This window comes from Macaca mulatta, chromosome 4, assembly GCF_049350105.2.
Source record: "Macaca mulatta isolate MMU2019108-1 chromosome 4, T2T-MMU8v2.0, whole genome shotgun sequence".
Classification (NCBI taxonomy): domain Eukaryota; kingdom Metazoa; phylum Chordata; class Mammalia; order Primates; family Cercopithecidae; genus Macaca; species Macaca mulatta.
The window spans coordinates 102,919,061-102,943,900 of record NC_133409.1 but is presented as its reverse complement, the minus strand read 5'-3'; the positions used below and the strand labels follow the sequence as shown (position 1 = coordinate 102,943,900).

The window sequence follows — 24,840 nt, the reverse complement described above, 5'->3', positions numbered from 1 at the left end:
GAAAATCACCACTGTGCTGCCCTATTGGTGACATGCCTCTGACCAAACAAGTTTATTCAGAAACAGAGTTTCTAGAGCTCAGAAATAAAGTGCTTTTCTATAGTATCAATTAACTGAAATATTTTCAGTTGCTTAAGGAGAGGTGACTTTAGCAGCAAAACCATTTTAATATATCATATTTAAAGGAAACCATGCCCACTCTTTCCTTAAGGTTAAGAAGCACAGCTGGTGAAGAAATAGTATGCCTATGATATCAGAACAACTAGAAATCCCAGGAGGGGCCATGAACCCCTATATTGTGGAACAAAATAGATTTCCACAGATGAATGGGTTCTGTCATTTAAACAGATTTATTTCAGTGGCAATTTTTAAATTCCTATTTTAGCTGCAAATATTAATTCTTTTAACAGACATGCAACCAAGAAGAAAACTTGCTTCATGCAGACAAAACGCTTTTTGACTCACTGTGAAGGAAAGAGGAGGAAATAGCTTGTAAGGTTGTGACTGTGGATCCCACTAGTTATTGGAAAAGTGGCATGGAAACACTATGCAGGCAGTATTGAGATACTTAACGAGTGGCCCTGAGGCCAGGGCTACTTGTGCACGAGTGAAGAATTCTGTCCAGTAGGAAGAATGGCAAAAGGTGACCTAACACTTTTTTTTTTTTTTTTTTTTTGAGACGGAGTCTCGCTCTGTCGCCCAGGCTGGAGTGCAGTGGCCGGATCTCAGCTCACTGCAAGCTCCGCCTCCCGGGTTTACGCCATTCTCCTGCCTCAGCCTCCCGAGTAGCTGGGACTACAGGCGCCCGCCACCTCGCCCGGCTAGTTTTTTGTATTTTTAGTAGAGACGGGGTTTCACCATGTTAGCCAGGATGGTCTCGATCTCCTGACCTTGTGATCCGCCCGTCTCGGCCTCCCAAAGTGCTGGGATTACAGGCTTGAGCCACCGCGCCCGGCCCCCTAACACATTTTTTAAGAGAAAGGGATAAGCAGGGTCATATCTGCCTTTGAAAACCATCTTGGACAATTTTATTTCACACCAGAAATAAAAAAGCCTTACTTCTATTGATTGGTATTCAACAAGGTCTTTATTGTAATTATTGAAACTTAGAGAAGTTGAGACTTATATTGCCTGCTATAATTCCTGTTTAAATATGTGACTTATGATTATATGAATTATAGACAAACTTACAAAACACAGAAAGGTACAACACAAAAAGAAAAAATTTGTGGCTACATCACTTAGGGATAACTACTATTAACATTTTGGATATATATTTCTAGATTTTTATTTCTATGTTTTCTGGACAATTCCATATAGCTGTTTTGTGAAATAGCACTTCTAAAACTAAATGTAATATGTATTGTGGTAATTTTCAAATAAAATTATTCTAGGATATCTTTAATTGCTGCATTACATTTTACTACACATCTGCATCTCTTAAAAAAAAAAAAAAAAAAAAAAAAGAGTAAGTGCATAACTTATTTCACCAGAAAGCAAATCTGAGGAGTTTGACAGAGGAGCAGGGATTGGGAGAGGGTGGTATTGACTGACAGTCCCAGGAAGCACTTTAAAATAGTCCAGCCCAGTGCTTCTCAGGTGTTGTCTCTGGACCAACATTGCTGGCCTCATTTGAGAACGTGTTAGAAAGGCAAATTACTGTGCCCACTCCAGACTTACTGAATCTAGGGGTGGGGCCTAGCAAGGGCTGTTTTAATAGGTTGTCCAGGTGATTCTGATGCTTGCTAGGTTTGAGAGCTGTTGATCTAGTCCAGCCATTTTATACAGCTGAGCAAACTGTCCTCGAGAAGGGAATTGGATTAAAGTGACATAGCTAATTAGGCGAGGACTCACACACAGGTCTTCTAACTCCTACTCCAGTGTCTTCATTTCTAGACCAGTGCAAACTCAAAGGTGCTAATTTGGGTGCCCAAAAATATTTTCAAAAAACATCTTTTTCCTCTAGAAGACAATAAAATTGTCAAACAAGGGAGAAAGAAACAAATTATGTCCAGTTCAATTTCCCAATATTAATAAAAGAGCTTGGGCCCACTGTTGACAAAAGGAAAGCCAAGCCCTTTTTGTTTACTATGTAGAGACTGAAGGGGCCAATGTCTCAAGTTCAAATTGACCTATCATATAAAGTTAGTCTGTTGAAAGTTAAGTGAATGAATTTTCTGGGAGGTGGGAGTTAGCGGAGACAGCTTCTGATGTGCCCTGATGTGGCATATGACTAGGCTGTGGCATATCACATATAACTCCATTCTTTTCTAAATCTAGTCACTCCACATGGGTCTCCAGCAAATGTATTTGGTTAGCTCAGGTAAAGAAAATGGTCACAAATTTGGCTTTAAAATAAGCTACGGTACCACCACCAAAAGTTGGCAAAGAAACTGAGTCTTCCATACATTGCTGAGGAGGGGAATATAAGAGTAGAGCCATTCGAGAAAACAGTTTGGCAGTTTATTTTTAAAACTAAACATGTAATTACTACATGACCTAACAACTGCAAATTAGGTATTTGTCTCAGAGAAATAGAAACTTATGTTCGCATAATAATCTGTACACGAATGTTTAAGGCAGCATTATTTTACTATCCAAAACCTGGAATCAGCCCAAGTGAATGGTTGAACTGCTGTACATCCACACCATAGAACACTGCTCAGCAATAAAAAGCAGCCCACTATCAATACACAAGACTCGGAAGAATCTCTAGGGAATTATGCTGAGTGAAAAAAAAAACAATCTCAAAAGGTTACGCACTGTTTCATTCCATTTACATAACATTTTTGAAATCACAAAATTTTACAAGTTAAGGACAGAGCAATGATTGCTGCGGTTAAGGATGGTGGAGAGGGCAGAGAGGGTGGGATTATAAAAGTGCAACAGGAGGGATTCCTGTTTTGATAGAACTATTCAGTGTCTTGACTATGGTGGTGGATACACATACACAGGTGATAAAATTGTATAGAACTCAGTACACCTATCAACAGACTGTTTAAATTTTTCAGTAGTTTGTATAAGTGCTTTAGTAAATGTTAATATGTTTTTGTGCAGTGAAGAAATTAAGTGCCAAGCATGGTATCATCTCACTAAATCCTTAAAAAATCCACTTGAATTAAATATCTAATTTAATTCTACCCAAATTGTAAGTGAAGACTCAAAGGTCAGAGAAGTTAGGTAACTTTTGCTCATGGCTGTAAGCTAGTAATGAGACTAGGGGTGCAAGCAGATCTCTGTCTCTGAGCCTCACATTCATTTCATCATAAAAGCTCCCTTCCATTTAATTATGGTGAGAGATAATTGCTATGGTAACTTTAATTGAAGAAGGAATCCATAATCCAATTTTAAGCCAGATTTAGTAGCAGTTGAAATGATGCATGCATTTTTTTTTTTTTTCCTTTGTAGAGATGAGGTCTCACTTTGTAGCCCAGGCTGGTCTCAAACTCCTGGCTTCAAGTGATCCTCCCACTCCAGCCTCCCAAAGTGCTGGGATTACAGGTGAGTCACCATGCCCAGCTAGCACCCTATTTTTTGAGAAGAAAGTAGATTACTTCTTTTGGATTAGTGGCAAGGAGGAGAAAGAAGAGATAGAGTGGCAAAGTAAATCCTACTTTTAAGAGAAAATGATTACTTGATTAGAGGAGGAAACTTCTGTCAGAGGAGGAGCGCCAACAGGATAGATGACAAATTGGCCTGAAATCTTGGGAAGGAATTTTTGTTAAGTTTAGAAAGCTGGATATGTCATAGTATAGCATAGTTGAATCAGTTCAGTAAAAATGATTATGACTTGGAATAATTAAATAACAGGTAAGGTCTAGCAAGAAAGGGATCAAAATGTAACCAGATACTCATTTTCTTTAGCCATTTGCTACTCAGACATTCCTTTGAAAACATACTTAAGACATGCAAATTTTAAAAAGAAAAACATGCTAATATAGCCATTTAAAAATAAAGACCATTTATTTCTTAAGTGTAGTATTTGCACTTGCTGGAAATAAAGAGGGATCACAAAACAGTAATTAGCCTGTTTGTTTTAAAGGAGGGGTAAATAATGGCTTATGAGGAGTTTATAAACGGTCATACCAACAGAGGGGAACAAGCTGAAAAGCTGAAGAGGATCCTGTAGGATGTTTCACCAGAAGCCTTGGCTTTTTTACTTTTAGCCACGTGGAAGACAAAGGGGGCTCTTTTACACAGAACTGTTCACTGAACTCTTCCAGGTCAAGAACAATGTAGGGTATGGGACTAGAAAAAGGCTCTCAGCATTCAAAATGGTAGACTCTTCATGAGAAGTTGGAAGTCTCAGATGGCTACCAGGAAGGTGCAGAAAGGTGAATTCTAATTGATATGAAAAGACAGGAGAATTGGAGATAAAGTACAGTAAATCCTCAGTTAATGTTCTTGACAGGTTTTTAGAAGCTCTGACTTTAAGCTAAACGAAGCATAATGAACCAATTTTTTATCATCAAAGTTATAATGAAATGACGATGAAGGAAACAATATTATTCAAGGACCTGCCATACGTCATTTTACTTAAAGTTACAGTTTCCAAGAACCTATCAAGCACGTTAAATGAGGACTACTGTACATTACACAGAGAGAAGTAAAAACAGATTAGTGTAAGAAGGCAGCAGTTTGTACACTGCTAGAGGTGGTGGGAGAGGAGAAAAATATAAGCTCTTGGGAGAGCTGAGATTGAATGCCTTCCTGACATTTACTAGCTGAATGGCCTCTTGGAGCCTTAGCTCCCTCCAGTTCTGCCCACCAGTGGTTGTGGGGATTAGTAATAAAGGACATAAATGGCCCAGCAGGCCAAGGCACAGATGAGGCCTTAGATAAATGGAAGAGCTTAATATTATTATACTAAACCTAAGTGTTTCTTTTAAATATTGCTCCAGATGCATCTCTTTTGCTGTCTGCTGCTAATAAACAAATTCATGTTTGTTTATTTTTAAAGGAGAAGCATAAATGGCTAATTGTGTATATAAAATATCCAAGGCTTTTTTTTTTTCTATATTACCCTAAGTAACAAAACATCTACCAGTGACAGTCACTGAAATTGCAGATATTGCATCTGAAGAAAAAACTATAAACCTATAGCATTTTCAAATATAAGAATGTAGGTTGCTTAGTGTAAAATATCACCTGCTCCTTGAAAAATAACTTGAAGCCCAGAGGCCACTCACTGGATTGGATTGTGTAGGGGGCGTCTAAAGGTTTGTAATGGGCAGCACTCCTAGGGATTCAAAGCAGCACATCCTGGATTGCTGACATAATCCACTCCTGAGAAATTCAACTCTGAATCCAGGATTAATGATTAAGCCATGGATCTTTAATATATGAAACTATTTGGCTGAAGAGTCCTTTACTATTACAGGCACATCTCACTTATTCTGCTTCACTTTATTGTACTTTGCAGATACTGCATTTTTTACAAATTGAAGGTTTGCAGTAACCCTGCATTAAGCAAGTCTACTGGTGCCCATTTTTCCAACAACATGTGCTGACTTCATTTTTCTGCATCACATTTTGGTAATTCTCTCAATATTTTGAACTTTTCCATTAATATTATACCTACCATGGTGATCTATGATCAGTGATCACTGATGTTACTATTGTAATTATTTTGGGGCACCACAAATCATGCCCATATACCACAAACTTAATCGATAAATGTTGTGTGTTCTGTCCGAACCAATGACCAGCCATTCCCCTGTCTTTCTCCCTCTCCTAGGGCCTCCCTAGTCTCTCACACAAAACAATACTGAAATTAGGCCAATTAATACCCTACAGTGGCCTCTAAATGTTCAAGTGAAAGGAAGAGCCACATATTTTTCACTAAATCAAAAGATAGAAAAATGTTGGGGGCAGGTTAGATCACTGGATATTAATTTTTTCAGTGCCACATACCAACAAACAAGGCCAGCGAGATACAGCTCCTTACTCAAATCTAGTCATCCCAGCAGTCCTCTCTCCCTGTTCAAACATCTGCTTTTGTTCTCCAATAAACCCTTAACAGTAACAATCTGTAGTGTACTCAACTGGTTTTGTTTTTAACTTACGAAAATTTTCAAATATTAATATATTCTCTAGTAAAGATATAACAAATCTACATATATTTATTACTCAGAAACAATGATTATGAGCTCACAGCCATTTGTTTCATTCAAATCCCTGCCATAGACCTCTTCTGAAGCAAATCCTAGTCCTATTACTTCACATATAATTCAGCATGTATCTTTAAAAGAAAGGTTACTATAAAAATAAAACCACAATGCCATGATCACATTTAAAATATCAATAATTCCTTAATATAACCAAATATCCTGTCAGTGACCAAATTTCCCAACTAGCTCATACTTTTTTTTTTTTAACAGTTGGCGTTTGTTTAAATCAGAATCCAAATGTGATCCAAGTATCACAACTAATAAGTCTTTTACATTGCTTTTAAATAATAGGTTCCTCTTCCTTCCTTTTTTCTCCATTTGCAATTTGCGTTTCAAAGAAATCAGGCCTTTTGTTCTGCAGAGTTTTCCAAAGACTGAAATGTGACCACTTTTATGCTTTTAGTATCCTTATGAATTCATGGATTTGAAGTATATTTGATATGCTTTAATCCACTGCAGTCATTCTCACTGATACGCAAACCTGCCCATCTCTGTCAGTAAGAACCTCTTCAACTTAGAGCCTAAGTCCTTTTGACATGATCCTAGTAGTTTATAATAATTTGATTACTTTTTCCCTCCCTTATGGCAAGACAGAACTCAGTCTTGTCTTGTACATTTCTTATCTCAGACATAGAATCAGCCATTTTCCCAAGAAAGTGGTTCCTTTTAGTGGGGAATGGTATTTAGCCACCACATCTGGAGACTGCCTTACTGCTTACAAAGCCCTTGTACACTTAACCTCACATATACACATAACACAAGCCATTCCCCTTCTGCAGGCCACTGCCTTCCCTTTTCAAAGTGCAGCAAGAAAACACCCTGCTTCAAGTGTCCTTGTATCCTATTTAGAAACAAGGTCCTAAACTACTCAGAGATGAATCTTTCTATCCGGTTAGCTAAGTAGAACAGTTAAAACCATCTTAACAATTGAAGTCATTTTATTGGACAAACTACAACAAAAGAAAGTTCATAAGTCCCTCCCTTTTCCACTGTAATTAAAAGGAAACAGCTAAACTTTATTATCAGAAAATAGGAATGGAAAAAAGGATCTTTCTAGGTAGAGAACTTAATTCTTTTTAAACTAGGTAAAGACATTCCTGTATGGGTAAAAGAAAAATGGAGGGAGGAGGGAGAAATAACTGCTTCCAAAAAAAGGCTCACCACAAAACTCCCTTAGGCATGGAATTATAAAAGTGACTCACTGCCTTATGTGGGGACAGGTTCCTGCGTTAATTTGCTTGTCAAAGCTGTGGATGAGGTTGGGCTGTTGCTGTGTAGGGGCTTTGAGCACTGGAAGGCTATGCCATAGAAAATTAAAGTAGTTCTGCATACGTGTCTGGCTAATTAGGAGGAGTATTTCTAACCTCTAAGGAAAAATACTTTATAAACTCACAGGATGTTTGGAAATGGAAACAAACAAACAAAATCCAGAAGGCATGTTTCATAGTGGTTTTTATATTTTAGATCAAATTTATTCAGATGGCCAAAGGTTTCTCCGTCCCTGAGTTTCCTGTAAAACTCAAACCAATTATGGGTAGTGGTGGCGGATGTAGGAGGGGAACAGGACTCCTACAATCAATGATAAAAAGCCTTAAAACAGATCCTTCACAAGAGAAGATAAAGCACATGAAAAGGTGCTCATATCATTGGTCGTTAGGGAAATGCAAACGAAAAATCATAATGAGATACCCAGAATAGCTAAATAAAAGACTGGCATCACCAAGTGATGTCACTGATGAAGACACGGAACAGCCGGAGCTCTCAGACATGGTTGCTGGGAGCGTAAAATGGCACATGCACTTTGCAAAAGTGTTTAGCAGTTTATTAAAAGTGAAATATACATCTATCCTAACAACCCAGCAATTCCATTCCTAGATATGTACCTGAGAGAGATGAAAACAGGTCCACAAAAAGATTTTAACAGAATATTTACAGCAGCCTTATTCAAAATAGCCCCCAGTAGGAAACAAACTAAGTGTCCATTAACAGGAGAACTGATTAACAAATTGTGGCATATTTATTCAGTGAAATACTTCTCTGCAACAGAAAAGAATGAACTATTGATAAATGCAGTAATATGGATAAATTGCAAAAACATTATGTTAAGTGGGAGGTCGAGACAAAAAAGAGTACATACTGTATGATTCAATTTATACAAAGTCCAATTATAGACAAAATGAATCTAAGATGATAGAAAATAGAGACAGTGGTTTTCAAAGAGGGAGGATTAACTGTAAAACACCTGAAGGGAACTTTATGGGAAACAGATATGATCTAAATCTTCTTTTTGGATAATGGTTACATGGGTGTGTATTAGTGGTTCTCAACCAGGGGACATTTGGCAATGTGTGGAGACATTTTTGGTTGTCATAACTAGGGGAATGCTACTGGCATCTGGTAGTTACAGGCCCAGGATGAACAGTACAGCTCTCGACAAAAAAAAAAAAAAAAAAAATCCATCTTAAAATGTGAATAGTTGGGTACAATGTACATTATTTGGGTGACACTAATGGCCAGACTTCACCACTATACAATTCATCCTCGTAACCAAAAACCACGTGTACCTCTAAAGTTACTGAAATAAGAAAATAAAACAAAACAAAACAAAAAGAACTCAGCAACACCTTTCCTCACTCCAAAATGTGGTTGAAGATTGGGGGAAAAATTTCATGTTTCAATCCTATGAGTTCAACTGCTCAATAAATACATTACATATACAAACTGTGCTTAATACATGTTTATTAAAAAATATTAGGAGATGGATAGGGTATAGGACTTAATGTTAACAACTCTCCTTTCAAATACATTCTTCCTTTCTTCCCTTCCTTCACTGCATAACTTATTCATGTACTATGCTACTTGAAACTTCCTGAAGGCCTCAGGGAAATATTTATACAGCCAGGCACAAAGAGAGTCCTGGGGTCATAAAGCGGGGGCATAAAGAAGTGTGGGAGTGGAGCAGGGCCTGGCTCAGGAGGCAGGTGAGTCAGCCCAGGTTTCCCAGTAAGCCTCAGCATTTCACTCGCCCCTCTCTGTAGTGCCACACTTCCCCTGGCCCCATGGCTCTGTGCTCAATTAATGCAGTCTGAAGTAGTCACAGGGAGTGTGACAAGTGTGCAGCTGGGTGAGGACTTCTGAAGGGGTTACCCCTGTCCCACAGGTCACAGTAACTGCCAACTGACTTCTGTGGTTCTCTCTGAATCTAAGAGAACATTCCTGATACAAAGTTAAAAGTTGTTCTTAAGTGGAAAGAAAAATGGATCCAAAAATATGCCATAAACTAGTAGTTCAGGGTACAGGTACTATTAACTCTGATGTTTGCAGAAAACAAGTAGCTTACAACTCAGGTTACTAAGGTTGAATTGCATAAACATTTCCTTGGGGGAATCTGAACTGTATAACATTAGCCTTTCTGTCAGTGATTTTCAGGCCTTCCCTAATACTCACAAAGGTACCCAGAATATATTCCCTGCTAAGCCTGGAGGCAGCCCTGAGTCAGCTTTTCCCATTACCTGTACAGCTAAGCCATTCAAGAGAGATATTATTCAGAAATGCCTCCAGAGGAGATGCTGCAGAGCTCCTTCAATATTCTGGCCCTCTCTGCAGCTAAGAATTTTTTCCTTAGGTTTAAATTAGCTGACTTTTAACATAAGCATTCACATCTGCTTTCTTTCCCTTTATGCAAGGCTGCTTCAAATTTTGGGTGGGGCAAATTAGAACTCCCACGTTGGAAAAACTGCTCACAAAACTTCATCACTTACTCACTCTTAGAAGCTTCAAGTTTTGTACTTGTCTGTCACCTTCATGTTGATTCTCTGGGATTCGAGGTCTATGAGCAATGAAGCCCATTAGCTAAATTCTTTTGGAAACCTGACAACATCGCACTGTGCATTTGTTCCTGTGGGCACATCTGCTGCACAGTAGGGGAATGAAATTGGATGCGATCTTTCCCCTACCTCCCAACGTAACTGTTTAAAATGGCACTGAGTTTTAGAAGTGATCTTGGGGGACAAGAAAGGCACCCTTGCACTTTGGTCACTACCCTCGACATGTTCAAATGCTCCAGCTTTATGTTCATCACCAATTAAACACTTGAATTTGTGATTCCCGAAAGCTACTTCTTAGACTAGGATTCAAGAAAAGAGGAAAAGCACTGGTGATTTTAAATTCCCACACCTTGCCTGTGACACAGTCCACAGACACAGACACTGAGAAGGGAACCAAATGCCTCTTCTTGACGACACTTTGTGTTTTAGATTTCCCAATAAAACCCTTGTGTATCCACTCCTGCCTGCAAAAGGACCATTCATGTGGAAGCGCAATGTCTTATCTAAATCTCTGTATATCCCTCTATGAGGTCTTGTACACAGAAGGTTTTCAGTAAATATTTGTTGCCTGGAATGAATGGTTGGATAAATTAATTATATAACTAGAATCTAGGTTTATTACTTTTCTGCATCAACATCAGAGAAAATAACCTTTTATAGGATGGAGCTGAAAAGAGACTGGGAGATTTCTTATTTTCAACCCCAGTACTCTATTACTTCCATATTACTTGGCAAAACATCCTGGCCAGAAAATGATCTGCTCTTTAAAACTTTGCTCAGAGCTCTGCTCTGTACTGCCTCACAAGCCTCAAAGTTGAGACCAAGGTGCCACAGCCCTCACTGCTCTCCTGGTTCTGCAGAGATGGCTGTCACAGAGCAGAGTCCCAGAGATTCCATGGTGATTTCCTTTTATTTTTTATTTTTTATTTTTTTTTAACAAAAGCTGTTGGGGTAACATTGCAAGAGTCCAAGAATTAGAATTAGGTGATAAATTTCAAGTTGAAAACATAAAAATAAACTCAATTGGCAAAGTGATTTAAAATGTAGGAATTAGGCAGGTGGTGACACTGACAATGTGAAGATTGTTCTGAGTGTTATTCTAAACACTGCAGTATAGTTTGGATCTTAACAATCACTGGCTCACCAATTTTTTCAAATGTTTACTTTCCATGCATATTTTGTGTCATCCTAGTCTGTTTAACCCAAAAGATCTAATCCCACCAGATCACCTATAATTAGAGAGTGATGATGCATTCTTAGAAGACAAATATAGACACCACAGAGGTGATGCATCAGCAATCTAAAAATAATTAATGCGTATCCTCACAAGGCCACCTACACCAAGACACTTGGGAACAGTTCACTATAGCCATAATGTCATAGAAGGATGGCAAAATCATTTTTCTTATCTGCAGAAGTAGGTCACAGCAAGAACAGTTCGGCAAAAAACAAACAAACAAACAAAAAAAACCCAGGGTGGACATGAATAGATTTTGTGACACAGTCTTTTCATTTATTACCTTAATGCAAGACTTGATCATCAGTTCGTTGTGTACTCTCCAATCATTTTCCTACATGGTAAAGGATCAGAATTGAGGCTTTGAAATGCAGTATTTGGGGACACAGCAAAAAGCTCCATTACCAATATACTGCTTCTAAATGGAATGACAAGGGCCCAAACATTTGAGACAGTAACTGGTTTTTGTTATTTTTCTAATTACATGAAAATAAAACTTATAAATTAGAACACTTCTTACAAGTCTGAACTAGGTAATATATAGTCACAGAGGCTAAAGGTTAGCTGAAAGTTTCCCATAGTGACCTTTTAAACTCAGCACATGGGCCACATGTGAGACAGATTTTATTTGAGACTTTCATTTAAACACATTGGTCAGCTCTTGCAAAAATGATGTGAGTTTTGAGCATTTCACTAGTGCTGCTGCCTTCTAAATAATGAATGATTTTCCCCAATGAAGGTGAGGGGGTAGAAAAAGGGGATGTACATGATCAGGAAGGGGGACCATGACATTTACACTGATAATTTTATAATCTCAGGAAAAGTCATGGGAGGAGCTGATATCTACCCTACTTAAAGCTTTCTCCTGTCATCGGTCAGAAAGGCTCAACACTCTTCCTGTGCTAGCAGCTGCTCCAATTAATGCTGCACCTCCTTAGAATCACACATTTGAATTCACAGGCTGACTGATACTGGACTTTCTTCCGGGGAACAGAAAACATGTCTCCAGGAAACCAGGCTTCTCTCTTAACTATAAGCTCTTATTGACCTGCATTTTTAAGAAATTTGCTCTGAAGTTCTGGTAAGGATTAGAACCCATTCTTTGGCTCCAACAGAGCTACTCATTTGGGCACACAGTCCTTCCTTCCTTCCCTCAACTGTACTAAAAAGATTTCTTCCATGCTTTTTTTTTCTTGCTAAGAGCAATTCTATTTCATTTTTCACAGAATATGATTTTCTACGTACACTTTATCATTTTTATTCCTCTTAGTGTCATTAATGACCTTCGAGCTTAGTCAGTTGTTCTATGCTTTTTTCTTCTGCATTCATCCTTTTTTCCATTTTAGCACTGAAGGCCAATTTTACAATGAATAAACTATAACATTGTGTCCCAGTTCTCCTAGAGACAATCTTTTTTCTTTGAGCTATTAAATTGGAATTTTTGGAAGTTTTCTTTTTTTTAATCAAGGCTTTGTCACAGAACAGGTACAATCATTACAATGTAAAATTAGTCTTTTTTCCAATGAAAGTGATGTAATACTCTGCTTTTGACTTATAACTACACAAAAGGATTTGGGAAGTAGAATATAAAAAACCTATCAAGAGCTTCAAAGAATTATGTGCAAAGTTATATGATATTTTGTTCCTGAAATGTAGAAATAAAGTCATACTAGTGTATAATGCTAAAATTTTGCTTTCTGTATTAGCTGTTGCAAAATCAGTTCATTTAAGCCTTGTAGAATAAACTGCCTTTCATTCACTCATACATCCACGTAGTCATCCTCTGGATGTATTCATTGGGTTCCTCCAATGTGCCAGGCAGAGTGATGAATTAAAAGCAAATCAAAATAAAACAACAAACAACCTTTTTTAAAAAATCCTGAGAATCTTGTCAGTGGTTATTCTCTATTCTAGGCACATCACTCCCCTCAAAAATGATCTCATACATTGTATTTACCTGCAAAAGATGATGAGCCGCAGTAACAATAAACCTACCTGCAGGCAGATTCGCTAAGGTGGACGGTTTTACAGGACTGTTTCACTAGTTATTAACTGAAAGCCCAGTGGCTATGCAATCCAGTGGGGAAAAAGAGGCTTCAGAATCAAATAACCTGTGCTTAGATTTTCGCTCTGTGGTTTGAGGCCTATATGGCTTTGACTTAGCTTCTCTAAGCCTCCGATTCCTCATGTGAAAAACAGAAATAGCTGCACAAGTACCAAAGGGTGGTTATAATCATTACGTGAATTAAAATCCACAAAGTTTCTATCACTGTACCTGTTGCAAAGTTGATGCCCAATAAATTATAATTTTAGCAGCATCATTATTATGGCTGGGTTTTACAGCCTGGGAAGAATGACTGCCCCAGGCAAAGAATTCTTTTTTCTCAGAAAAGGAATGACAGGGTTAATTTCAAGTATTTTGAGGATAACTAGGTTGTAAAAGAAGTGTATCACATGTCCTAACCCAACCCCTCTTCTCTCTTGAGTTGTGCTCCTACTTCATTTACCTAAGGACCCACTTATTCATTATCTCCATAGATGCCCCTTTACATTAGCACTCCATTCACTGGGCTTTACCTGTCACCATTACCTTTTCCTCTATCATCCAAACGTATTTAGATACAGCTTAACTCAGGGTATTAGTGTATTACTTTAAATGAGTCAAGGGAAGGGAAGGTGATAAATCAGTTAAATTTTTGCTTGAGGATGGAGGTGATGGAAATGTGAGGAAGAGGACTGGATAGCTGGATCAAAACAAAACAAAAAGAACCCAGAACTTAAGGATTCAAACTGAACAGCAGAAAGTGTCTTTTTACATATGTCAATATTGCCCTGCTTATCAACTGCAACATTCACATCTAGCCTGAGTGAATGGAAAGGCTATTCCCTCATAAGCTAAAAATGAATAAATGGATGCAAACAGCATATGCTCGGTCATAGAGAAGACTACTGACTTCATGTGACCTTACTTTGGCTCACAGAATTACAGACGACTACAGCTGAACACAGAACACTAGAGTTTAAGAGACAGAGACACTGAGGCCCAAAAATGTCTTACATGACTTGCTGAAGGCAATCCAGCTACTAGCTGCAGAGCTAAAACCAGAACCTAGGTTTCTTTCAGTTTCCTCCAAAACTAATTGAAAATGATGAAGGTATAGTGTGTTTAGGTGGTTAGAGTTAAATTTTGTTTTTTATTGTTATTTTGTTTAGTGTGAAAAAGATGCAGTCTGACTTTTAGAAAGGGCTTAGGTCTGAGGAATTTATGTGCCTTTGGTGATGGTGGAGCAGTCCATGAAGGCTTTGAAACAGTATGCAAAATTTCACACAGATGCACTTTTTTAAAGGAATAAGACCCAAAGCTTTTATCAGATTCTTAAAGGTGTCAGTGAGCAAAACCAAGTGAAACGCAATTGATTGGGTAGAGACCAAAGCAATCAGACCAGTGGTTTCCAAGGTGCTGCAAGTGGGAACGTGTCCAGTGCAGACACAGATGACATGGGCTAGGGAGAAGTTGGCTGACAAAGTGGACTCCACTGTGGCACCTCGATGTCAAGCAGGGCGACTTTACTTTCTCCCTGCTTTCCAAATTAGCGTTCTGCTCCATTAGCTGAAGGAAAGGCTTCTGCTGCCAGGAGTAGGAGAACTGATATCATTGTTAGACTGTCCTATACAATATTAACAAAGCTGTGACCTCCACACTCATTTTTGAAAAAATAATTTATAGCATTCTGCAAAGAGCCCCCTATCTACTGCTGTTCGATTACTTCCCCATTTAGCAATCAAGATGATACCTCTTGCTTCCCAACATCTTTGTGAATGCCTGCTGGTGGTAAGAAAATAAGGGCGAGGAACTGAAGTTGCTTATAAAAAAGTACCTATGTCCATCCTCTCTCATCCTGAGAGGATAATGGAAATTACTTTTTTCCATTTCCCTGGCTTCTCACAGGATGATCTTCATCCCAAAGGCCTGGGTGTTGCTATAGTTGTGCCTGAAATCCTGAGTGGATTGCCCATCTTTTTCTTTTATAACCTGTGGAACGCTCTCCCTTCCATTTTATTCTTCAGACAATAAAGAGTTGAGGGCATATTTTTAGAAGCAAAAAGCTTTAAGTTTTATAGAACGTTCGTTAACTTGGGATAGGGAAAAATGAGATCTAGCAAAAAGCAATAACACTTAGGAAGCAGTATATTTGGTCGTTTTCAGCCAAAATTAGAGCTTCATGCCCCTAAGACACAGCCTAAATAATGTTGTTTGTGTTGCATTAACCTTGAGCTATAATATGGCAAAAGTAGATTACAGGAGATCACAGAAAAAAATAGTTATAACATTAGCAGCAGCTCGCAAGAATATCAAAATAATTTGCTCTTACAGATTCCATTATAAACATCAGGATCACAGACTGGGCCTGTATGAGTCTGTACAAAATTCAAATATAAATATGAAATATATGACTTCACAAATAAGTACCATACTGAGAAATGACCACCCACTAACCAGTTTTATATGTCTTCTTTAGCTTTCACCTGCCTCACTGAACGTGTTTCTGAAGGATGGCAGAACCCTGGGGTGGGAGGGGTAGTGAGAGATCAGCTGGTCCAACTCTACCTCTCCCGCTCACCACAGGTGCAACCATTTCTTCTTGTCAACATGCTCTCTTTGAATTATAATTTTTAAAGACATTCTCTCATTGAACAGCTGGGCTTACACTCAGCAATGTTCCAGGTGTTGCAAGTTACCTTATAAAAGTGTAAGATGATAATCCTCTTTAAAAGGAACTTACGATCTCACTGGAAACTGAGACAGACACTTCAGCAGCTGTTAGTCATGCTGTGTGACAACAGGTAGAGCAGGAAGCGATGAAAATATCAGTGTTGATCTTATTGTCTCCTTTGATATCCTTTACAATACCTAATATTAGGTATATGACACAGCTTGTTGAACAAGAGTTCAACAGAGCACGGGGCTGGGAGATAAGAGCCTGGCCTCTAACGTCATTGAAGTAGATGTTTAGAACTAGAAATGGCATAGTCATAGGGAAAAAAGTCATAATCATTTATTTAGTATTTATTATATTCCAAGGACTTGTCATATATTCATTGACTTTATCATTACAATACGCATAAGGTAAGTAATACTCTTATTATACAGGTGAGACGTCTTCCCTGAGGTCCTGTGGCCAGTGTGGGGAAGGGTTACAATTTCACACCACACCTCTCCAATTTCTAGGCCCATACTCCAGTCCTGCCCAAGTCTAGCCCTTTCTGAGATTCTGTAAATCTGTGCCAAAATATCCACTATGTCATTTTCAATTATTAAATATAGCAAGGCTTATGTAGTATTTAACATTACTGACATCTAAGTATGTAATAATATTTTACTTCTTACATTAATATATCTTAACTACTATTACTACAGCAGCTGTAAGATAACATAGAAGACCATAGGTCACATATCTTATTTAGTTTCCAGATGTTCACACTGAAGACTGGCACAATCACAATACTTTAATAACTGGTAAATTATGTAGCCATTTTATTCAGCTTCGATAAATGAAATGTTGAGTTGAACTTGAGATATTTGAGTACTGAAATGAATAAATATTGTGTTGCTGACTGAAAGGAGTAGATACAATGGTTACAAGAAAATTACTGTAGACAAATAACATCTACATACATTTCAAGTGTAACTTTCAAACAGGAAAAACAAACACCAATGGGATCTATCTCCAGTACTAAGGACTATCTCATGCTTAAAGTCAGCTGAAGGTACAATCACTTCCTGATATGGCAACAAATTAGGGGGACTTGCACATAACACCTGTGTGTGCTCAGCTGGACCACCCTGATACCAACTTTATTTAGTTTTAGAATGTTTCAATTAATCTACCCAGCTTCCTGCACCAAGAAGTCAGACACTAGTTATTAAAAGCCACTTTCTCCTACTGAGTCTAAAAATGAACACTGACAATTTTAGAGAGGGAGACTGGGAGCACTTAGAGAACAAAAGAAAAGCTAAGGTTCTGCCTCCAAATCTTGCTTTATCCTCCTTTTCTAAGGAATATGGAACAAAATGACAGTTCAAAATGAGAGCTTTTTCACAATTCATATTCTCAGCATTGAAATAAAGATGTAAATTCTCGTAAGGAAATGAATTTGCACTCTCCTGAGAGATTATAGGAGCTCATCTGGGAAGAAAGAAAGGAGGGAAGAAAGGAGAAAGGAAGGAGGGCAAGACTAGCGTAAATGTTAGGACAGGCAGATAGCTAGACATGAACAGGAGGGGGAAGCCCCTGAGCAAAGTAGGTCTGGAAAATCTCACATCCCAGAGACCACCCGAAACATGAATGCTAGATATGAGCAGAGAGGGGGAAAATACGTATGCAGGAAGGTACACCCTTGAACATCCCTTAAGATGCCCAGTAATTGCTCACTGTGCAGTTAAGCTGTCAGAAGGTAGCTAGCTACATGCTGATAAGGAAGGAAAGAGGGCAACGCTGAAATTCCTAAGAGGTATACAGGTGCAATAAGTACATATTTAACCACTATGAGACCTCCCTGAGTTGATGGTAATGAGCAACAGCACGATTAGGAAGGATTCATATCTAACACTGAGCCTGTACCTGTGTATCAACTGACAGTAAGGGAGAATCCCACAAACCTGGAATGGGAACCAGGTGGGGGAAAGGCAGAGACTTAAGGCAAAAGCGGGAAACTAGACAAAGACAAAGTCAGAGACTTAAGACAGAGGCAGGAACTTAAAGAGTCCGATGTAAGAAAAACCTCAATGCAGAACTCTCAGGGCTGTTGGCTCATTCTCTTTCCAGCGGCCCACTCTGCCTTGTCTTTCAGAGTGTGCTGTCTCTCTAAACTCTGCCACTGCTTAACCCTTGCTGCTATTGGAGCTGTTTTCCAGCCAGACCAGCCTGCTCCTCTCTTAAACTCTACTTCCTTTGATAAACTCTCTGCTCTTTATTTTCCTTCAATAAACTCCCTGCTCTTTATTTTCCTTCAATAAATTCTCTGCTTTCTTTGCTAAATTTGTCTCTTGGCCAAATTCTTTCTTCCAAGTAAGACAAGAACCAAGGACTCATGTACTTTCCAGTAAAACAAACAGGACTGAAATGGATGAAGGGAGAAAATGGAATTATCTTTTCAGTTTTGGGGAATGGTTTTATAATTCTCTTTAAGTTGTCTTTTAATTTCTAAAAGAACAATGCTCTTTTACCCATACACCAGGGAAATAAGGTAACGGGTAAACAAAAAATCTTTCATTTCCTGAATCTTATTGTCATATGAACCCTTCACCAACCTGAGCTTTTCATGCTCTTCATATGTATGACTTATCATAAAGGTACAAGTTTCTAAAGTCATTTTACAAATGAGAAAATGATGGTATCAGGTATTAAGAAACCCATCTGAGTTTACTCAGTGAAAAAGTTGAAAAACAAAACAAATCATTTCCGGAACAGGTTCCTAGTATTTTAAATAATTAAAGTACAATGGAAAATAGAATTTGTTGTAACAGGATGAATTATTGAGATACACACTAGTGTACTGCCTCCTTTGTTGCTATGGATTTGAAACCAGCCCAATTGTCCCATAGAACTGATATTTACAGTCTTTTTAAATAAACATAGAAACTGACCTTCCTGGTCTTAAAACTTACATTGGTCTTACCTGAGTTCCTTCTTCAGGCCTCCTAGATAGTATCAAGGAACTGAAACTCACCAGATCCAGCCAATGAGAAGCCAAACCCCCTCATCTCTCATGATTTCTTCTCTTTTCCCTAATTCCTGTTTACCTGCATGTAGTTACATTCCTTCCCTGCTGTACATATAAATCCCCGATTTTAATCGGTCAGGGAGATGCATTTAAGATTGATCTCCCATCAGCTGCAGCACCCAAATAAAGCCTCTTCCCTGGTAATGCTCATCTCCATGATTGGCCTCCTGTGCAGAGACTAGCAGGAGTTAGATCCATCCCCTGGTGTTTTGGTAACAGATTCATTCACAAAAGCATTATATGAGAGTTTCCACTTTCTTCCTCTTCCCCCATATTAGAAAGGGGAAAAAGACCCTAGTGTATTGAATCCTTGGCCTCCCTTACCCATCCTTAAGGCCAAGCTTCCAGAGGCAAGGGAAGTGGCTGCCACAAGAGGAGAAAGTAGACTTCTCGGGATGTAAGTATTAATAAGAAAAGGGGTGGGTTAAGTTCCCAAGTGGTGGTGACCCATGCCCTTTTTCAGTGGCTGGCCTTAGAAGTATCAGGACTTGGCCAGGCACGGTGGCTCACGCCTGTAATCCCAGCACTTTGGGAGGCCGAGGTGGTCAGATCACGAGGTCAGGAGATCGAGACCATCCTGGCTAACATGGTGAAACCCCATCCCCATTAAAAATACAAAAAATTAGGTGGGCGTGGTGGCAGGCACCTGTAGTCCCAGCTACTTGGGAGGCTAAGGCAGGAGAATGGTGTGAGGGGGGCGGAGCTTGCAGTGAGCCAAGATCACATCACTGCACTCCAGCCTGGGTGACAGAGCAAGACTCAATCTCAAAATAAATAAATAAATAAATAAATAAATAAATAAAATAAAAAATAAAAAAAAGAAGTATCAGGACATGCAAGGGCAGATGATAATAAGAATGCCAGTGGAGACCCTGGAGGTAACAGCACCAGGTTCAATTACTAGCATGGCATAGAGGAAGTAAAATCACCAGGGAGACTGCCTACTTTTGAATTTAGGGAAGGAGTGTCCTCCCCGCAACCTTTTCCTGATTTTCCTGGACTGATGGACCTGGTTACTTTAGGAGAATGAGAACTTGCTTAAGAAAAACACACAGATATTGTAGTTTCAATATCTATCCCAAAATACTGGCAATTGGGAAACAATGTCACGCAAGAAAAAGAAGGCTCATTGAAAACACTACTTGAGAAAACTGTACTTTAAGTATCACCAAATGAAATTTCTGTCCTATGAAAGTTACATTTTCCAAGTCTGATTTATAACATTATGCTTCAAATGGAAAAAGTGTATATAAATCATATTAAGAAACCACTTTCATAGGAAGAAGTATCTATTAACACTATAACCAAATGCCACACAGTTGACTGAAGTTGTGGGAGAGAAGTAGTTTGAGATGAATTATGAAATAAAGGGAATCCATGTTTAGTAATGAATCTTTAAAGTCCTTGGCCAAAGTTTCTCTTCTTATCCAGGCTAACAAATGTGTTTTGGGATATGACATCCAGAAAAATCCTTGGGAAGTATTTTAAGAGTAATTTTTCTTAGAGGAGACAAAGTAGTAAGAGGCAAGGTAAATTGGCTTTTGCATTCCTTTGATACACTTATCTTTTTAATATGGTAAGACCATACTGATCTATAATAGCACCGTTTAAATGAAAATTTAAGATATATTACACATTTTGCTGCCTTTTAAAATAACAATGCACCAAATATAAACAGATTCCATCTAGCATGACTTCTTTTCTTGATAACCCAAGGTCAACATTATGAATTATCTGTTCATTGTGCGACCTTGGGCAAATGATTTGAACCTCTCCAAAGTTTCAGTGTCCTCTTCTTTATTATGGGAATGATAGAATTGTGATGGTGGATTAAATGAGATCTTCCTAATAAAGCACTTGGTATAAAGCCCCATACATTATTAAAAATCAACCCAAAATGTTAGCCACTGCTACCTTTTCACTTACTTCCTCTCTCTTGACTGTGATCTCAAAAATTGAGGTTGACCCATATATGTAACTTCCTATGAAGTTACCACATAAGATTTACAACTCCCATTTCTCTTCTAGGCAAACAAACAGAAAAAAAAAAAAAAAAAGAAAACATTTAACTCCCATTTTTTCCAACACGGTAGCCTGATGTCAGAGGAAGCCCTCTTAGTATAGAAAACTAAAAATGCTGATTTTTTCTTTTTTTTTTTTTTTTTTTTTTTTTTGAGACAGCGTCTTGCTGTGTTGCCCAGGCTGGATGCCCAGGCTGGAGTGTAGTGGCACAATCTCAGGTTACTGCAACTTTAACCTCCTGGGTGCAAGTGATTCCCCATCTCAGCCTCCCAAGTAGCTGGGACTACAGGTGCCCACCACCATGCCCAGCTAATTTTTATATTTTTAGTAGTCTGAGCTTTAGCATGTTGCCCAGGCTGGTCTTGAAATCCTGAGCTCAAGGGATCTGCCCATCTTGGCCTCCCAAAATGCTGGGATTACAGGCATGAACACCTGGTCCCAAATAAATATTTTAAAAAAATATTTTAAACACATAGGTGAGCTATCAGGAGAATAATCATATCCTCTGAGGTAGGAAAAATTCCTGAAACCTCTTAGTAAGCCAGGGCTGAAGACAGAATTTTCCCTGAGGCTTCTGCCCATCCTGGAAGGTCTAGACTAGTGCTTGTGCTTTAAACCTATGAAAGGCTGAGGGGTCAGCAGACAAGCCTGGGGCCCTGCAAAATAGGACACTGGATCACACACCCCTGAGATCCTTCCTTCTTCCTCCATACCACTCTCCCATAGTAAATGAACTGGAGAAAAACAAATCTACCTTTTAGAGGCAGATGGTGAATGAAGCAATTTGCCTGTCTCAGCCTCAGTTCAGAATGTGGCATGGAGGGTCAGGAGAAAGGCACTCGTGAGAATTCCTGATCACAGGCACACTCATGGGCATGTTTGGGGTTGGAATTTTCACACTATTTATGGGGTCTCACTAACAGTCCTCTATGCAGGAACATATTTTCACCCAGGCCTTAAAGAACCCTCCTAAAGTCGCAAGGAGAACATGAGCTTGCTGTCATAAAATCACCCAATATGTGAGCAAGTCAACAGAAACAACTTATACAACCAGACCTGCAAACCTGTAGACATTTTCACCAGGAAGAATATGTAATACGTATAAACAAATAAAAGAAATAGCAAAAGTATGCCTAGGCTACAAGAGACTTTCAGAACTTACGGGCAGATTTGAAAAAGAACCAAACAGTATATCCAGAAAGGAAAAAATGTAAGACTTGCTACCAGAAATTTAATGGATTAGACAAATAAGAGATTGGACACAGTAGAAGAAAGATGAACACAACCAGATAATAGTTGTAGCAAACATAAAAGGTATATTCTGAACAAATTTTATGAAAATTCTGAAAATGCAGATGAAATGGACAAATCTCTAGAAAAACAGAAATTATTGAAACTGATTCCAGAAGAAATAGAAAGCCTGAATCATCTTAAACATTTAAAAAGGTTGAATCGGTAGTTTAAAAATTCTTCCAAATTAGAAAACACCATGCCCAGATAGTTTTACCAAACTGGCAATTTCAATCTTATATAAAGTCTGCCAAAAACAGAAAAAGGAGAAACTCTCTCCGAGTCATTTTATGGGGCTATCAAAACCTTGATATTAAAAACCCACAGACAGTATAAAAGAGGAAAGTCTGAAACCTGACACACACAAGCAATGGGGAAAAGATTCCCTATTTAATAAATGGTGTTGGGAAAACTAGCTAGCCATATGCAGAAAACTGAAACTGGACCCCTTCCTTACACCTTATACAAAAATCAACTCAAGATGGATAAAAGACTTAAATGTAAGACCTAGGACCATAAAAATCCTAGAAGAAAACCTGGGCAATACCATTCAGGACATAGGCATGGGCAAAGACTTCATGTCTAAAACACCAAAAGCAATGTCAACAAAAGCCAAAATTGACAAATGGGATCTAATTAAACTAAAGAGCTTCTGCACAGTAAAAGAAACTATCATCAGAGTGAACAGGCAACCTAGAGAATGGGAGAAAATTTCTGCAATCTATCCATCTGACAAAGGGCTAATATCCAGAATCTGCAAAGAACGTAAACAAATTTACAAGAAACAACCCCATCAAAAAATGGGCAAAGGATATGAACAGACACTTCTCAAAAGAAGACATTTATGCAGCCAACAGACATATGAAAAAATGTACTTCATCACTGGTCATTAGAGAAATGTAAATCAAAACCACAATGAGATACCATCTCATGCCAGTTAGAATGGTGATCATTAAAAAGCCAGGAAACGACAGATGCTGGAGAGGATGTGGAGAAATAGGAATGCTTTTACAGTGTTGGTGGAGTGTAAATTAGTTCAACCATTGTGGAAGACAACGTGGCAATTCCTCAAGGATCTAGAACTAGAAATACCATTTGACCCAGCCATCCCATTACTGCGTATATACCCAAAGGATTATAAATCATGCTACTATAAAGACATATGTACACGTATGTTTATTGCAGCACTATTCACAATAGCAAAGACTTGGAACCAACCCAAATGTCCATCAGTGATAGACTGGATTAAGAAAATGTGGCACATATACCACCATGGAATACTATGCATCCATAAAAAAGGATGAGTTCATGTCCTTTGCAGGCACATGGATGAAGCTGGAAACCATCATTCTCAGCAAACTATCCTAAGATCAGAAAACCAAACACCACATGTTCCACTCATAAGTGGGAGTTGAACAATGAGAACACATGGACACAGGGAGGGGAACATCACACACCAGGGCCTGGGACCCTGTGAGGGGTGGGGGGCTAGAGGAGGGATCACATCAGAAATACCTAATGTAGGTGACGGGTTGATTGGTGCAACAAACCACCATGGCATGTGTATACCTACGTAACAAAATGCACGTTCTGCACATGTAACCCAGAACTTAAAGTATAATAAAAATAAATAAAAGAGGAAATTCTGTCACTTATCTAAACTCTGAACACAAACACAGACAAGAAACAAAATATGAATTTATATCATGACCTTCCTATCATGACCAAGTTAAGTTTAACTCAAGAATGTTAATTTAACATTTGAAAATTATTACAGGTAATTTACCGTATCAACAGATTGAATGCAGCAAAAAAACTGTGTGTTTGAAAAGCCTAGAGTCAAAAGTAAAAAAATAAATTTCAGCTTGTAATATTCTTTGTAGAACATTCACACCCTCACTGTGTACCTGGTCCTTCAAAATGGTGAAGCAGTGAAAAGAGGCTTTTTTTTTTTTTTTCTTAAGCAGAAGTATGCATACGCACAAGCAGCATATAAATTAAAAAAGGTAGGAGAAATGAGAAAAGTACTTGGAAGTCCACAAATGGCAGCTATTAAACACATTTTTCTAACTTATTCAAAAATATTTACTTGAAAAGGTACATAAAAATAAAAAGAAAAACAAAACAAAACCCAGATATAGCTATTTTCTTGCAGAGCTTACAATTACTAACTGAAAAAAAATTACTTGGATGAAATATAAGTTGATATGAATGTTTTAGAGAATAATTTGGTAAAATGTCAAAAGCCTCAAAAATATTCAGAATTTTGATTTAGGAAATGATCAGATATTTAGCCAAAGCTTAAGGACAAGAAACTTTACTACAGAACAACTTATTTTTTGTATAAAAAGTAGCATTTATTATGACAACTGCATAGTAACTTTGTTCACAGATTCTAGTATCACAAATTCAAAACACTATTTTGCCTCTCAATTCAATTATACACACTGGAAAGTGATTAAGTAATTTGTAAATTAATTACCATTCATAGAATATCATTTAAAAATAT

General features: G+C 38.2%; 1 protein-coding gene across 7 annotated transcripts in view; it reads right to left on the bottom strand.

Annotated features, from left to right (window-relative positions):
* Window positions 1-24,840, bottom strand: part of UBE3D (ubiquitin protein ligase E3D) — a 179,844-nt gene that overhangs the window by 7,856 nt on the left and 147,148 nt on the right. The gene's annotated exons all lie outside the window — the stretch shown is intronic.